The sequence below is a fragment of the Lynx canadensis genome, chromosome C1 (assembly GCF_007474595.2).
Source record: "Lynx canadensis isolate LIC74 chromosome C1, mLynCan4.pri.v2, whole genome shotgun sequence".
NCBI lineage: Eukaryota > Metazoa > Chordata > Mammalia > Carnivora > Felidae > Lynx > Lynx canadensis.
The window spans coordinates 6,647,850-6,663,266 of record NC_044310.1 but is presented as its reverse complement, the minus strand read 5'-3'; the positions used below and the strand labels follow the sequence as shown (position 1 = coordinate 6,663,266).

The window sequence follows — 15,417 nt, the reverse complement described above, 5'->3', positions numbered from 1 at the left end:
TTGCTTTGGCTGCCGTGAGGAAAATGGAAGGGAGGGAGCCAAGAATGGAGGTGGGAAAGCAATTAGGCCAGGGCCCCAGGCAAGAGCTGGCGGGGCTAGACTCGCGAGGGAAAGCCTGGGCCCTACCTGCCACAAAACACCCCGATCCTCTGCCCTTAACAACCGAGGAACAGGCATCCCAGAAACCCAGCCTTGAAATTTCCTGTCCTTAAGAATCTTCTTGAGAAAGAACGGAAGCTATAGACCAGAAGGAAAGCTGAGTGGCCCGGCGTCCCCCAACAGGTGCAGTTTTAGGACAGATGTGCAGATCTCCCAAAATACAGAATCTTCCGGGAAAACCACTTCAGTGTGTCTCCCTGGGAGGCCCCAGACCAGCAGGCATCCTCCACCCCCAGAGGCCACCACAGTCTTGAGGGCAGAAAGGGTCTCCGCACCCCAGGAAAGGAACGTCAGCCACAGCAAACGGGAGGCCTTTGCCACGCGGGCGGTGCCTCTGCTGTCCTCTGCCCTCTATTGCGAAGCCACTGTCCAGTGGTGGTCAGTTGGAGGAGGAACATGTATCCAAAGAAGGGATGGGAGGGAAGTCTCCAGAAGCCGGAGGCCAGCCAAGTCAGACATCCCCAGAACCATGCCCAAGACTAGGAAGGAAGGGCTTGTCTGGAGGGTTGTCTGATACCGTGAGCCCCGGTCACAGAAGAAAACGGGATGGGAGGGGTGAAGGCCGAGATGCATGTGATAAGTTACGTGAAATCGTGCAAAAGGCTTCCCCACGTCTGCTTGGCAGATAAGCCGAGGACAGGAACTTGCCTCCTTGTCTATCCGCTTCTGCCTCCCTCAGTTCCTTCTTTGTTTTCTTCTTCTTCTTTTTACTCTCTCCCATTTTAAATGTGTCTCCCTTGAAGCCATATGATTTAATAGAACAGTAACTTTTGGGGCACCTGAGTGGCTCAGTTGGTTGAGCATCCGACTCTTGACTTCGGCTCATGATCTCGCAGTTCGTGAGTCCAAGCCCCACGTTGGGCTGTGTGCTGACAGTGCGGAGCCTGCTTGGCATCCTCTCTCTCTCTGCCCCTCCCGCATATGCTCTCTTTCTACCAAAATAAATAAACTTTAAAAAATTAGAACGGTTACTTTTAATTTGGATATTTAAAACTGAAAAAAAAAAAATCCCCAATGGAGGAAGACCAAACCGACATTGAAGAATGAGAGGCAAAGTCCTCTGGAAATTCTGTTCTATTAAAAAAAGAGAGGGGTGATGGGAATGCAAGCTGGTGCAGCCACTCTGGAAAACAGTATGGAGGTTCCTCAAAAAACTAAAACTAGAACTACCCTATGACCCAGCAATTGCACTACGAGGCATTTATCCAAGGGATACGGGGGTGCTGTTTCGAAGGGACACATGCACCCCCATGTTTCTAGCAGCACTATCGACAATAGCCAAAGGATGGAAAGAGCCCAAATGTCCATCGATGGATGAATGGATAAAGAAGACCTGGTATATATACACAACAGAGTATTACTCGGCAATCAAAAAGAATGAAATGCTGTCATTTGCAACTACGTGGATGGAACTGGAGGGTATTATGCTAAGTGAAATGAGTCAGTCAGAGAAAGACAAATATCATATGACTTCACTCATATGAGGACTTTAAGAGACAAAACAGATGAACATAAGGGAAGGGAAACAAAAATAATATAAAAACAGGGAGGGGACAAAACAGAAGAGACTCATAAATATGGAGAACAAACTGAAGGTTACAGGAGGGGGTGTGGGAGGGGGGATGGGCTAAACGGGTAAGGGGCACTAAGGAATCTACTCCTGAAATCACTGTTGCACTATATGCTGACTAATTTGGATGTAAACTTTAAAAAATAAAAAATAAAATTAAAAAAAATAGAGAGGGGTGCTTGGGTGGCTCAGTCGGTTAAGTGTCCGACTCTCGATTTCAGCTCAGGTCGTGATCTCATGGCTCGTGAGTTCGAGCTCTGTATAGGACTCTGCACTGACAGCTCGGAGCCTGCTTGGGATTCTCTCTCTCCCTCTCTCTCTGTCCTTCCCCAGCTCTTGCTCTCTCTCGCACACAAAATAAATAAATTAACTTAAAAAATTTACAAACAAGCAAGAGACAGACTCCTGACTTCTTCTGCTGTCATCAGAAAAATGAACCAACTATCCTACAAAAAAAATTCTATCCCAACCATGTCTTGTCACGTTCAGCTCACGGCCCACCCATCAAGGCCAAGGGCCTGCACCCAAGTGGAATCCCCTGCCACTACACGCCAAAATCAAATGAAAGATCCACGGTCTCAAATCTGGCAATTTGGGAAATTCGGGAACCGTCCTGAGGAAGTAAGTCAAGAGCCAAACAAGGCGATATATACAAAGACATTCATTTGTGGGACTGTTTGTGAAAGTGGAAAACCAAAACTAATAGGGAAACTATCATAATTAACTTAATAGGAGAAAATATAGTCACTAAGATGACACCTGTGTATGCTACATAACACTGCAAATATCCCCCACGGTCAGTGAAACAAAAAATGCGCATCCATTTACCATGGCAACACCTATTTGTGGACAAAATATTTCAGAAAGCATGCCGAAAATGAAAACAGCTATAATATGAGTGGGTTTGAACATCATAATAATTATTCCAGAAGCTCGTTATCTATGAAAGTTATATAAGCATGATTTTAAAAATTAATTAAAACTAAAACGTTTGTGGGGCGCCTGAGTGGCTCGGTCGATTAAGCGTCTGACTTTGGCTCAGGTCATGATCTTGCGGTTTGTGGGTTCGAGCCTCGCTTCGAGCTCTGTGCTGACAGCTCAGAGCCTGGAGCCTGCTTCAGGTTCTGTTTCTCTCTCTCTCTCTCTCCCCCTCTCTCTCTCTCTCTCTGCCCTTCCCTCGCTCATGCTCTGTCTCTCTCTCTCTCTCTCTAAAATAAATAAACATTAAAAAAATAAAAAAACAAAACAAAAACTAAAATGTTTGCAGCAAAAAAGGAGTAGCCCCCAGCCCTTAGGATCCAAACCTATCACCCCTGATTGTGGTTGCTTCTTTGAGTATATATCTCTGTGTTTCTAATTAATAGATTTATATGCGTTTTCAACTTTTACACTTGATCTTAGCCAAAAGGCTGAGAAGCGATGGGCTTTTCAACTTCTAACTTCTTCCTTAGAAGATGAGTTTGTGCTTTCCTGCACACACGCACGTGTCCTCTCCTCCATGTTCTGAACATAGCTGTGTGATAATTTTTTGTTAATCAACGTCAGTGCTTACATTATTATGACCACATAAACACTGTTCAAAACTAAACCACAGGGTGGCTCAGTCGGTTGAACGTCTGACTCCCGATTTTGGCTCTGGTCACGATCCCAGGGTCATGGGATCCAGGTTCACGTGGTCGGGCTCCACGCTGAGCTTGGAGCCTGCTTAGGATTCTCTCTCTTTCTCTGTCTCTCTCCCCACCCCCCTCTGCCTCACTCCCCAGGTCTCTCTCTCTCTCTCTTAAAACGAAACAAAACTAGGGGCGCCTGGGTGGCTCAGTCAGTTAAGTGTCCAACTCGTGGTTTGGGGTCAGGTCATGAACTTGTCATTCATGACATTGAGCCCTGAGTCAGGCTCTGTGCTGACAGTGCACAGCCTGCTTGGGATTCTCTCTCTCTCTCTCTCTCTCTCTCTCTCTCTCTGCCCCTCCCCCAGTCACACATGCACACACTCTCTCTCAAAATAAATAAACATTATAAAAGCCCAAATTCGTAATTCGTCCCTAAACTTTCCAACAGAACTATAAAATTCCATAATGTGGTAAATATGTCAGATAATCCATCATCTTCATTTTTTTTCTTCTTGGAGACAGTCCCCCTACGGTCCTCAGCCATCCTGCTCCAAACTGGCCTGCCTGCTCTCTAGATGAGCTGCACGGCGGTAGCATTGGAACTTTGCTTCACCATTATTAGGGAACTCTCTTCACCATTCTCTCCACCAGTCAAAGTTCTTGGTTGCAAGGAAAGAGGCTAACTCCCACTGATTAAGCAGGAAAGGAGCTGACAGATTACCTGACTTATTTGCTTCATTATGAGGAATTTTCATAGTTCTGTTGGAGAGTTTGAGGAACAACTGGTGACTAGTACATGGAAAACATAGTAAATAAAAACATGAGGTGCTTACCAACTCCAGGAAAACCAAAAGGTCGAGCAAAAAAAAAAAGAAAGAAAACTTAGTACACTGGATTCCATGATGCATGTCTGATGGCAAAACTGCCTCTACTGCCTATTTACCAAGTACCGAATGCCAGTTTGGACCTCTGCCACTTCTGTGCCAAGAATTTGACCTTGCAGCCCATCATTGCTGCCACCAGCATAACCACGGATACAGCTCATGATTCATCCCTCTCCTCTCTTAAAATACCGCATAGGTGCAGGTTATCAGTGAAGTCTAGGTCGCAGGTGCTGGCTACAGGGAAAGCTTGGAGATGAGTCCTTTTCGGTTCCCATGGTGTGATAGGTGTTAGGTATTTTTCTCTGTACTCACAAAACTCAAAGCTGAAACATAGAAAGCCATTTGGAAGCTGAGCCAAATGAGAACAAGAGATAATCACACATTGTTCCTCTTTTTCAGTTTACTCTATTTTCGTAGAGCATAATCTCCAGTAGTCTCCTTACATAGGGATACAAAAGTGCGTGTGCACGCAGAGAGCTTTTTTTTTGGAAAATTCTCATCTTAAAAAATGCCCTTATTCCATTATTTTGCTTGAATGACAATTACATAATTCTTGCTAGGGATTTAACTTCCCTAGAAATTTGAAAGAGTTGCTCCATGGTCTTGTAGCTTCTGGTGTTGATTTTGCAAGGTCCAGTGTCATTCTGTTATCTGTGGCCTCTTTTTGTTGGCTTCTGGTAATTTCTATCTCTGGAGTTTCGAAAGTTCATGATGATGTCCAGTAGTACATACTTTGCTTTTATTTGTATGTCTTTTATTATTCATTGTTGAGTACTACTCAGAGACTCTTCATGTAGAAGCTCCTTCAGTTCTAGAATTTTTTCCTGTAGTCTGATAACTTCCTCTTCTTCATTTTTCTCCCTTCATTGTCTTGACCTCCTATGAGTTGGATATTGGGCATTCTGAATGGATTCTCCAGTTTTCTTTCATTTTCTTTCCTGTTTCCCATCTCTCAAGTCTTTTTGTTCTACTTTCTAGAACTCTATCTTTCAATCTCCAACTCTATTCCATTGAAAATTTTGCTTCTACTCTCATAGTTTTTTTAACATTTTATTTGAATGTTTATTTATTTTTGAGAGAGAGAAACAGAGAGAGAGCAGGGGAGGGGCAGAGAGAGAGAGGGAGACACAGAATCTGCAGCAGGCTCCAGGCTCCGAGCTGTCAGCACGGAGCCCGACGCGGGGCTCGAACTCACGGACTGTGAGATCATGACCCGAGCTGAAGTCAGATGCTCAACCGACTGAGCCACCCAGGCGCCCCGGAGCATTCCTATTTCTAAACAACCATGTTTAATGACTTCTGACTCCCTTTTTTCTGTTTGTTTCGGTCTCTGTCTTTCATGCTAGAGGCTTTATTCTATGTGGGATAATCCAGAGCTGCCCATTCAAATTTAAGAGAGAGGCACCAAAAGCTATTTGTGCACGGGTAAGGCCAGTCGCCTGGCAGGCGTTGCTGCGAAATGACAAAATAGCAAGCTAGCTTTCCCACGGAGTCAGTATTTGAGGGTCCTTTTGTCTTGTGAGATCAGTTTCTTCGGAGAGAAGTTCTTCAAGGCCCTGACTGGAGAAGAGTAGAAACTAGGCTGCCATGTTCTGGGAGCCCGCCAGGAGAGGGTCTCACTGTTCAGTACACAGACTTTCACCGAATCTTCCTGTTCTCGGGACAGTGCTTCCTCCTGTCCCCCCCCCCCCGCCAACCCCCAACTGCTCTCCACACAGCCTCCTTCCACCCCAGGCTAGGCCTGAGCTGCCCTAGTTAAGCAGACCTGGGGGAAAATGAGTGTCTCCTGCTGGGGCAGAGGAGGGAGCCACCTGGCCATGTGGGCTGAGGGAGGGGTCTGATGCTGTGACACCTTCAGTCAATCTTCCTTCTTCCAGACCACCCTGCACCCCATCATCGGGAACAGTGTAGCCCCACTCTTGGGCCTTTGGTGGGTCCTTGGACCCGCGGGCCTTCCTCCCCCCACAGCCCAGGACATTCAACATTCCAAGCCTTCCATCTCTTTCACTGGCCTGCTTTCTGTCTCTGATGTGCTTACTCACATCCTCCTCCTCAATCCTATCTCCTGCTCTGTTTCCTTAAGGATTTATTCCTTTTTTATTCCTTTAATCTCATTTTAGTGGGCTTTTGAAACAGAGCCAGGATAAACATATGCACGCAGTCAGTTACGTTTTCGTGGAAGTTCACAATAATATTTAACAATACATAAAAATCAAGTGTCCAGGGGCGCCTGGGTGGCGCAGTCAGTTAAGCGTCCGACTTCAGCCAGGTCACGATCTCGCGGTCCGTGAGTTCGAGCCCCACGTCAGGCTCTGGGCTGATGGCTCAGAGCCTGGAGCCTGTTTCCGATTCTGTGTCTCCCTCTCTCTCTGCCCCTCCCCCGTTCATGCTCTGTCTCTCTCTGTCCCAAAAATAAATAAACGTTGGAAAAAAAAAATTAAAAAAAAAAAAATCAAGTGTCCAAAGGGAGGCACATAGAAGGCTTTCTGGGGGGTTTGCGGGAGGATACTCCATCCAGGAGACAATGGTTCTCCGGGGGATGGGGAGGGCAGGGTTATAAAAGAGTTACGCTAATTTTTTTTTTTTTTTTGCAAACTTTCAACAGATAACAAGTATTTTTCAATTAATAAAAAAGCATGAGCGTTAACAATTATTAAAAGGCATCTTCTGAAACAAGAATCAAGCTATTGAAAACAGGGGTGTAAACAGGTGTGTAGAAGAGAATCCCCCAATGGAGGTTTACACAGTCTGTGGTTTTTGACCACGTTCCAGCGAGTTCCACAGAGGCAACCCCAAGACCTTCAGAGGGTGGCAGAAGTGGGATAGGGGGCTGAGTGGACATCCTAGGCCAGTCTCTACTTGCACCACAGGGCGCTCTGTTTTTATCTACTTTATAGGTCAAAATTCTGCTTATATTTTGATCTTTTTTTTAAGGTTTATTTATTTTTGAGAAGGAGAGAAAGCGTGCCAACGGGGGATGGGCTGAGAGACGGGGAGACACCGAGCCGTCAGCACAGAGCCTGACGCGGGGCTCGAACCCACGAACTGCGAGACCATGACCTGAGCCGAGGTCCGACGCTTCGCTGACTGAGCCTCCCAGCTGACCCAGTATTCTGATCTTTTTAAAGATCTCCACACTAAACAAAGAAGCCTGGAGAGTACTGATGAAGATAGAGAGAAATGAGGTTGGCGTGGGGCCGGGGGGAATCTTCCAAGGATGACACCATATGCTGTAACCCTGTGCACCTTCCCATCAGAAACGACAGTAGCTGTTCAAGCACCAGGTAAGGAGGAATGTGCTCTGCAGACGGGGAGTACATATGCACTCCCAGGGCTTGCAGAAGGGACTGTGACTACCGATCGGGGAGCTAACCCTACCCAGCTAGCCCCAGGTCCCAAAGCAGGGGGTGTGCGTTCAGCTAATACTCAGCCAGTGTCCATCTCTGGCCTCAGTATCTTCATTTGCACGATGAAAGGATTGCATTCATATCCCAGCAAACATCCGAGAGGCTCCAAGGACTACTGTCTTACTGACAGAGTGACTGTCAACTCTCTGGAGAAACAGAAATGTCCCTACCTTAAAGACGCCTTGAGAAGCAATGCTGAGTTCTCACAATTCCACACGCTTCCTTTGGAAGAGTGTTTTCATTTTTCTCTCCCCGGACAGGCCAGCCCAACTCTACCACGACTGAAGCAAGTCAAATCCCAAATGCTGCAGCTTAATAATGGGCTCGGAGCACAGCCGCCCCCCTCCCCCGCTTCCTTATGCAGGCAGCAACATCCCTCTCTTGGGGAGCTGGCCGAGGTCTAGTCCGATTCCTCGTGTTGGTTCCTAGCACACATCTGGGTTGTTCTGTTCCTTTCGGTGTTCTAGTCCTACCGAGAGGTTCTCCTTTTGACTGGAGAGTCAGGGAGGGAGGATTCTGTTCACCTTCCTAAGCTCTCTGCAAAATCGCATCTCCTTTTTTGCCCACACACTTGGCTTCATCACCCAACCTACCTCTCTGGAATGGTCCAAGAATGGCCAGCAGCAAAGGCCCCTCGGTCTGGCAGATCAAAGATGCTTTGGAATCATTGAGCACCATTCCGCCCCCACCTGACTCTCAGCTCCTTTATCTGTCTGGGGGGGGGGGGAGAAAAAGGAGAGAGAGAGAGAGAGAGAATGAATGAATGAAATTTTTGAAAGAGGAAGTCTCACAAGCCTCTGCATTCCCTTACAGGACTTCAGCTGTCTCACCTAGGCTTCCGTTTTGCAAACCAATCACATGCTGCTCGATGAGCCTTGAGAGCCACCTGTGCCGACGCCCCCCTCCCCCCAGCTCCTTCCTTTGGGTGCTGCTGAAGCAAACCACAGGAGCACCTCCAGTGTCTGAGGCAGGAATATATATACACACACACACCGATGACTCAGATCGGTTTTTCGAGTTATTTGTTGCTTTTGTTTGGTTTTGAAAGCAAAGTAAGTGATCTGAGCCGAGCCTGGGTTCAAGTTCCACTCAATGGCTGCAAAAAGCAGACTCCTGAACTTGAGGTCCCAATAAAGTCCTACATTGCATCATACAGGAAGACTCATCCCTGCTTCCTGGAGATGAAGAGAGTGAGCGTGCAGGGAAGACGGCGGCCCGGTCACGGCATCTGCGGTATTTCTTCCCCCTCTTCCCTCCGTGGGCCACTCCTGGGAATAATCTAACCCCAAAGACTGGAAGACACCTGAGCTCCGGAAGCCGAGCCGGCTGGATTTTAAGAGTCGGACACGCCCCTTCCTCCAACCCAGGGCACAGCCACCTCCACGGCGGCGGGGCGACTCCTGCCTGCAGCCCACCGGGCACGGCTAGGGACGACTCTTAAGGAGCAGGAAACTGAAACCACTTGCTTCTCCACAGGCAAAAAGCCCAGTGCTGGGAAGCCGCTGGAAAAGGTGTCTGTTCCAAGAATGTATTTCCCAGGACCAAGCTGGCATTCTCACTGCTGAGAGCCTAATTCCTGGAAGGATACCCCGTGGACCCTGCTTGGAACGTGGACTTGAATGGTCTCTTCGCCCAGCATCCAGGGGAAGGTGGCAAGGGCTTCCCAAGAGAAATGAGAAGTCAGCGCCAAGAGCCAAGGAAGAAATAACTTCCATTGCTGACCAATGGAGTTAACAGGAGGACAAAAACTCAGCAGCTCCGTCACAGGGAAATGAAACATGATTATAGAGAAAGCACTTTCAAAACGAGCAAAGACAAAGCAGAAAGCATGACGGAGCCGCGAGAAGGAAGAGTTAGGGGAGGCAAGAAGGAATTAGTCCTCAGGAATTCAGGTCAGGAAACAGGGAGCTGGGGCAGAATTCACAAGAGGGCGGCCAAGGAGGAGGCTCTTCCCGGAGGAAGGTGCGTCTTCTGCTCTGGCCCTCAACGCTGCCCAGGACCTCGGGATCTGGGTCCGCCGCCCTCCAGCCCTCTGGGTTCAAGGGCAAAGCTTGCGAGGCAACGCCAGGAACCGACACGGCGCAGGATGCTCCGTCCCGAATCGGGGACAGGGGGAGGGGAAGATGCGCACGGCAACTGCTGGGCCCCTGACAAGTAAACAGCTCGCCCAGAACAGGCGCGTCCGCGTCCGGAGCCCGGCTCAGGGCCCCCGCTCAACCCATCAAGGACGGCAGCGGGATACCCCGCATCCCCGCCCCCGCCCCGGAGGCACAAAAGGGATGCGTGGAGATCGGGAGAGCAGGAGAGCGTGAACCAGCCCGCACCAGAGAATCACAACGCGAGCGCGGCCCCCTGCCTCGGCCTCCCCAGCGGGGTCCGGTCCGCCCCGGGACGCGCGCGCCTCCCCCAGCCCCCACGCCCCTGGACCCCGATCGCCCCAGGCGGACAAAGCCCGGCGCTGGGCGGGGCTGGGTGTGCAGGGGGGCACTGGGACCCCGCAGACGCCCGCACAGGTGGGCTCCGTACCGGGTGTGGGTGCCGGGGGCGGGGCCCGAGCTCCCGGGAGACGGTTGCCCAGGGGACGCGGCGGGCGGGTCCCGGAGCTACTCGAGCCTCCCGGCGGCGGCGCCGAGCCCGCGGGGGCCTGAGGGCAGGCCCGCGGCGCGGAGCGGGCTAGCGGGGCAGCGGCGGAGGGGCGCGGCCCGGGGCGGGGCCCGGACAGCGGGCCGCCGGGGGCGGGGCCGGGGGCGGGGCGCCGGCCGGGGGCGGGGCCAGGGGCCGCCGCGCCGCGGGCACCGTCGGCAAATTCTGGCAGCCCCAGCCAGGCGGAGTGTCGGAGAGCCAGCGGCCGCGGGGAGCGGAGCGGACGCCGCTGCAAATCCTCCCCGGACCCCCCACTGCTCCGGCCGGGCGGGTAGCGCGTGCACCTGGAGCCTGGAGCCGGGAGCCCCCCCCCCCCCCCCCCCCCGGCAGCCGCCGCAGGACCCCGGGCGGCGTGCGCTCGCTGGCCCCGGCCCCGCTCCTGCCTGGTAGCCAGAGGATAGAAAGTGCCATTTGCAAAGGGAGAGAGGGCTGGTGGTCCGCCGGACCGCTTTCCGCTCCGGGGTTCCCCGGGAGTCACCAGAACGGGCGGGGCACCGCACCTCCGTCACAGATCGGGAGCCGGGGTCACCCGCCTCACCGGCCATCCCGGGCTCTGGGCTCCCATCCAGGGTGCAGGCTGTTCCCCGGCCGCTGGGCCTTCCTTTCCATCGGGGTTCCCCTTACGTGTCGGATTCGGGAGCTACGTGGGTTTGCCAGGGACCTTCCCTAGGACACCCATTCACTACAACGAACTGTGTGCGCGCTGGCAGGGCGTTCGTGCAGGAACGCGGTAACCGCCCCCTGCACTTCGCTCCGATTTATCCGCGCATCGCCCTGCGCGGGGGGTGCTGTTTCCCCTCGGGGTGTGAAGGAGAAAAACGAAGCTCCGAGGGCAAGGAGGCCCTCACGGGCACACACGTCCCCACGCAGCGGCAGAGCGAGCTTCGGAACCAGCCTGGTTGGGTACCGGGTGCTACGCTTCTTGTCCTGCAATGTTCCACGTCCCTCAGAATGTGCTTTCGGGGCCACACGAGACTTCAAGCTTTGCCACCGCGGAGCTCAACATTAGGAGGGGCGTGTGAGGCTCAGAATCACCCAGGGGTGTCCCAGCGGACGCGGAGGGCATGGGGTGGAGGAAAGGGGCTCGAGGCCCACTCTTTGGTGGTCGTCTCCCACTGCATCCAGTGTTTCAGCCGAGCCCCTTGAGCCTCCCTCGGGCCCCAGCTCGCCGAGTGCACGCTAGGACAGAAAGGAGAAAAAGGGCCCTGAGCTCCGGGAATCTTGAAGAAACCCGGGATGAGAGGGCCAGGCTGCGAGTTGCGGGGGGCGGGCAGAACCCTCGATGACGTTGGTGTCCCTGTCCCCAGCATCTCAGGGCCAGAGGAGGCAACCCAGCCCCGAATGTCACAGACGTGCACTCACAAACACCCCCATACACATCATTCACTTACACACTCAGACACAATTATGTAAACTGACACACAGTAAGTCACATACCCCCTCACACGCACTCAGACACAGAGATCAAAGACACACACAGATGCACTTTCACAAAGACACGCGCCCACACACTCAATAATGTAAGCTGACACACGCTGTGGACACGGTGACCAGACACACTCACACCCATCGTGTCCACACACCGAACCTCCCCCAGCCACCCATGCGCTGGTGGTGCCCTTGGCAGATCACCTCTGGCGAAGGCGGAGCCTGGGCCACTGGATGGGGACCGCCCAGCCGGCCACCGGGTGGGTCCACCCCAGGGCTGTGCCCACTGGTTGCTTCCACTTTGCCCTTCTCTCCTCTCACCTCCAGCCTGGGAAGGAGGGCTGAGCAGCAGGAGGCAGTCTGAAGGAGGTCTGGGTGGAGGAGGGCAGGCCTCCTGCAGGGCCGCCCTTGACTCCTGGGGGAGGGGGGAGCAGCGAGCGGGTGGGGTGCGGTGGGATGGGGCGGGGAGGGTTGGAGTACCAGAATGAGAAGCCGCCAGAAGTCACAGACCGACCTTGGAAGGGCTGACTGCTCTGAGTTCTCTGACAGCCATCCTGGCTGGGAATAGGTAGTATCCCCAACAACCCCCAACCAGGAAAAGATAATGACCCGAGGGGACCAAGGCCTGGAGATTTTCCAAGGGCAGACAGGCTTCCGTAGTTCCTCTCCCCCATCTTCAGGGTGGTGCCCTTCTCCCTAGGGGCCCAGTCCTGCAGACTTCCCTTTCTTTCCAGCATGCAAAGACAAGGTCCTATCAGCAATGGAACCCAATGGCATAGCTTGGGTTTCAAATTGGGGGCATCAGGAGCCAGAGGAAAATCCAGCATTCTTTGAAACAGCAAAAGCGACAAAAACTCATCCCCAAAAACTCATCCTGCCCATATTACAACGATGGACCGGAACCGCACCAACAAATCCAGAAAGATACATAACGTAATGATTTGTTTGGGAGAGAATGAAGTGAATTAATACAGATACAAGACAAGCCTCTAGCACAGTGCCCCGTGCATGCAGTAATTGCTCAGTGTTTGCTCTCGTGGACGGGACGGGAAACATGCAGAGAGAGGCAGTGACTTGCTCAACGTCACACAGTCAGTGGCAGAGAGGAAAGGAAAACCACAGTGTCCTGATTCCTCGTTCAGGGCTCAGGTATGTTGTTAGGTCCTTTCTGGAATCCAGACAAGGGTATAAAGAAATTAGTTTAGTGAATAAATAAATTGGTTTCACCACTCCACTCTTAGGAAATCAGAGTAAACAGAGAGATTAGATGCTGGCCCTTCTGCTTGCTAAGGCGAAAAGGATGAGATCCTCTTTGTAAGTTCCCAAGGCAGGAAACCAGATGAACTTCTGTTCCCACCCGTGAGAACCCTTGCTCGGCTCAACACGCTCCGTAAGATTATTTGCTCCCTGAGCCACTCTTCACTCCTGCAGCTGCCAGGTAACCTCACTGTGATAAAATGTCCCCTTCCCCCAGCTGCCCACCGATATCCCACCCACCAACCTCCCTGGGATTCCGGGGGGCTCTTCCTACTCAAATTTGGCACTCAGCATTGTAGGGGTTTAGCCTATGTTGTCCCCAAATATGCCACTTTGGCATACTGATTATTTTGAATCAAACATTTTTTTTAATGCTTATTTATTTTTGAGAGAGAGAGAGAGCAGGGGAGGGGCAGAGAGAGGAAGAGACACAGAATCCGAAGCAGGCTCCAGGCTCTGAGCCGTCAGCACAGAGCCCGAGGCGGGGCTCGAACCCACGAACCGTGAGATCATGACCCGAGCCGGAGTCGGTTGCCCAACCGACTGAGCCACCCAGGAGCCCCCTGATTATTTTCAATTAAGGGGATTCGAGAAACAGCCGTGAATGAATGAAGGACACTGTGAACCTCCTTTGTCCCACGGAAAGCAGAGGCTACACCTCACTTTTGAAAGGTACCCCTCCCTGCACCAGAAGGGCAGAAGGCATCCTGATCACCAGAGACTGGGAATTTAGGGCCAAGAAGGCCGTATAAACAAGCCTTGTTACTTCTTCACTAGTTTACTACCCCCACCCAGACCCCTTTGTCTTGTCAATCCTTCATACACTTATTGTTTCTTGTGCAAGGAGAAGAGATCCCAGCTCTGGCGGCTTCTTTGAATCTCCTGTCTTTGCGGGGCTCCTACACTTTAGTGATTACATTTGTTTTTCTCCTGTTAATCTTTTTATCATGGGGTGAGGGTGGGGGTGTTCAGTCAAGAATCTAGAAGGGTAGAGGGGAATTTATTTTTCCTGCCCTACAGCATTTTTAGGTGTGATCAGATAAGATGCTGAGTGGAGACGGGAATAGGAATGTTACAGTCAGAAACAATACGATGCAACTAACAAGAAAAAAAAAAAAAAACAAAACCCAGCTACGTGTTTGTTTTAATTCTTTTAGGAAAAACAGAAGGGCTCTGGAAAATAATCCTCCTGGAAAGGGAGGACAGTTTCCACAGTTATTCACATAATCCCCCCATGGCTTTTTGTTCCCCTCGTGTTTCACTCTCCAGGCACACAGATCAGGGAGCCTAATTACAGGAGCGTCTGGCCCCGGTTCCCCGGCCATCTTCACATATTTCCATTCATCTCTGAGACTCTCACCACCAGTTAATTCAAAAAGTGGCTCATCTGTAGTTAAAAAGCGAAGCTAATTAGCATCTGGAGCTTCTTTCTTTTTTCCTGTGGCCAATTCCCCAAGCTTAAAGCAAAAGTCTGCCTTAATGGGCACTTTCTGAGTTTGTGACCTTGGGTGGAGGGGGCGGGAAGCAGAGGGGAGAAACGGGGGGTCATGTTCGCGGGGCTCACGCAAGCATACACCAAAAGCACTCGTGGCTGCAGAGGTTCTCCTGCGAGACGTAGGAACAGGAGTCCCTGGCGTTAGATCCGGATTTAGGGGAGTTTCCTAACCACTCCAGAGCGGTCTCCTCATCGGTGAAAGCGGGTGCCGGCACACAGTGCCCAGCTCGGCCAGCGGAGGCGAGGAGCAGTGGGACAGCATGCGGAGGGGGCCGCTGGCCAGGACCTCGCAGCGGGAGATCCGGCGATCCGCCGCCTCCCACCACCCTTTCCTGGAGTCTGAGGTTTGCAGTTCCAGAATGCGATCCTCGTGGGAGGACACCATGTCTGAGACCTCTTTGTATCTTTTATGGAAGAAAAGCTATTCCTTGTTTGTGGAGAAGATCAACTGTGAATACGTATAGGGCGAAATTAGGGGCAGGGGGATAAAGGGCACAACAGGGCGTTCATTGTGTGAGTCACACATCAAGGCTCAGGAAAGACATACCCTGGGGACTCACGAAACTGATCTTCTAGACGCTCCTTGTGAAGCTTCTAAATGTGTTTGAGAAGCCACTGAGGGCACGAAAATCAAACGAAGGGCTAGGAAATTTTTTTAAGCTGGGCCCCATTTGAAGGAGGTAGAAACACGAATCTGATAGCATGAAAATAAACCTGATCACAGATGCACCGTAAAGACGGCTCAGTTAACGGGGCGCCCGGGCGGCTCAGTCGGTTAAGCGTCCGACTTCAGCTCAGGTCACGATCTCGCAGTCGGTGAGTTCGAGCCCCGCGACGGGCTCTGGGCTGACGGCTCGGAGCCTGGAGGCTGCTTCCGATTCTGTGTCTCCCTCTCTCTCTGCCCCTCCCCCATTCATGCTTTGTCTCTCTCTGTCTCAAAAATAAATAAACGTTAAAAAAAAAA

The 15,417-nt window shown here is 51.7% G+C and overlaps 1 protein-coding gene across 5 annotated transcripts in view; it reads right to left on the bottom strand.

Annotated features, from left to right (window-relative positions):
• The window catches only part of PIK3CD (phosphatidylinositol-4,5-bisphosphate 3-kinase catalytic subunit delta), a 54,424-nt gene that overhangs the window by 21,475 nt on the left and 17,532 nt on the right, over positions 1-15,417 (bottom strand). For 2 of the 5 annotated variants that reach the window (XM_030324090.1, XM_030324091.1), the window contains exon 2: positions 8,224-8,339. The exons of 1 other annotated variant lie outside the window; for it this stretch is intronic. The gene's annotated coding sequence lies outside the window, so the exon portion shown is untranslated. Of the gene's footprint in view, positions 1-8,223; positions 8,344-10,773; positions 10,793-15,417 lie in introns of those variants that run through there. 2 more of the 5 variants (XM_030324088.1, XM_030324087.1) reach the window with 2 other exon arrangements.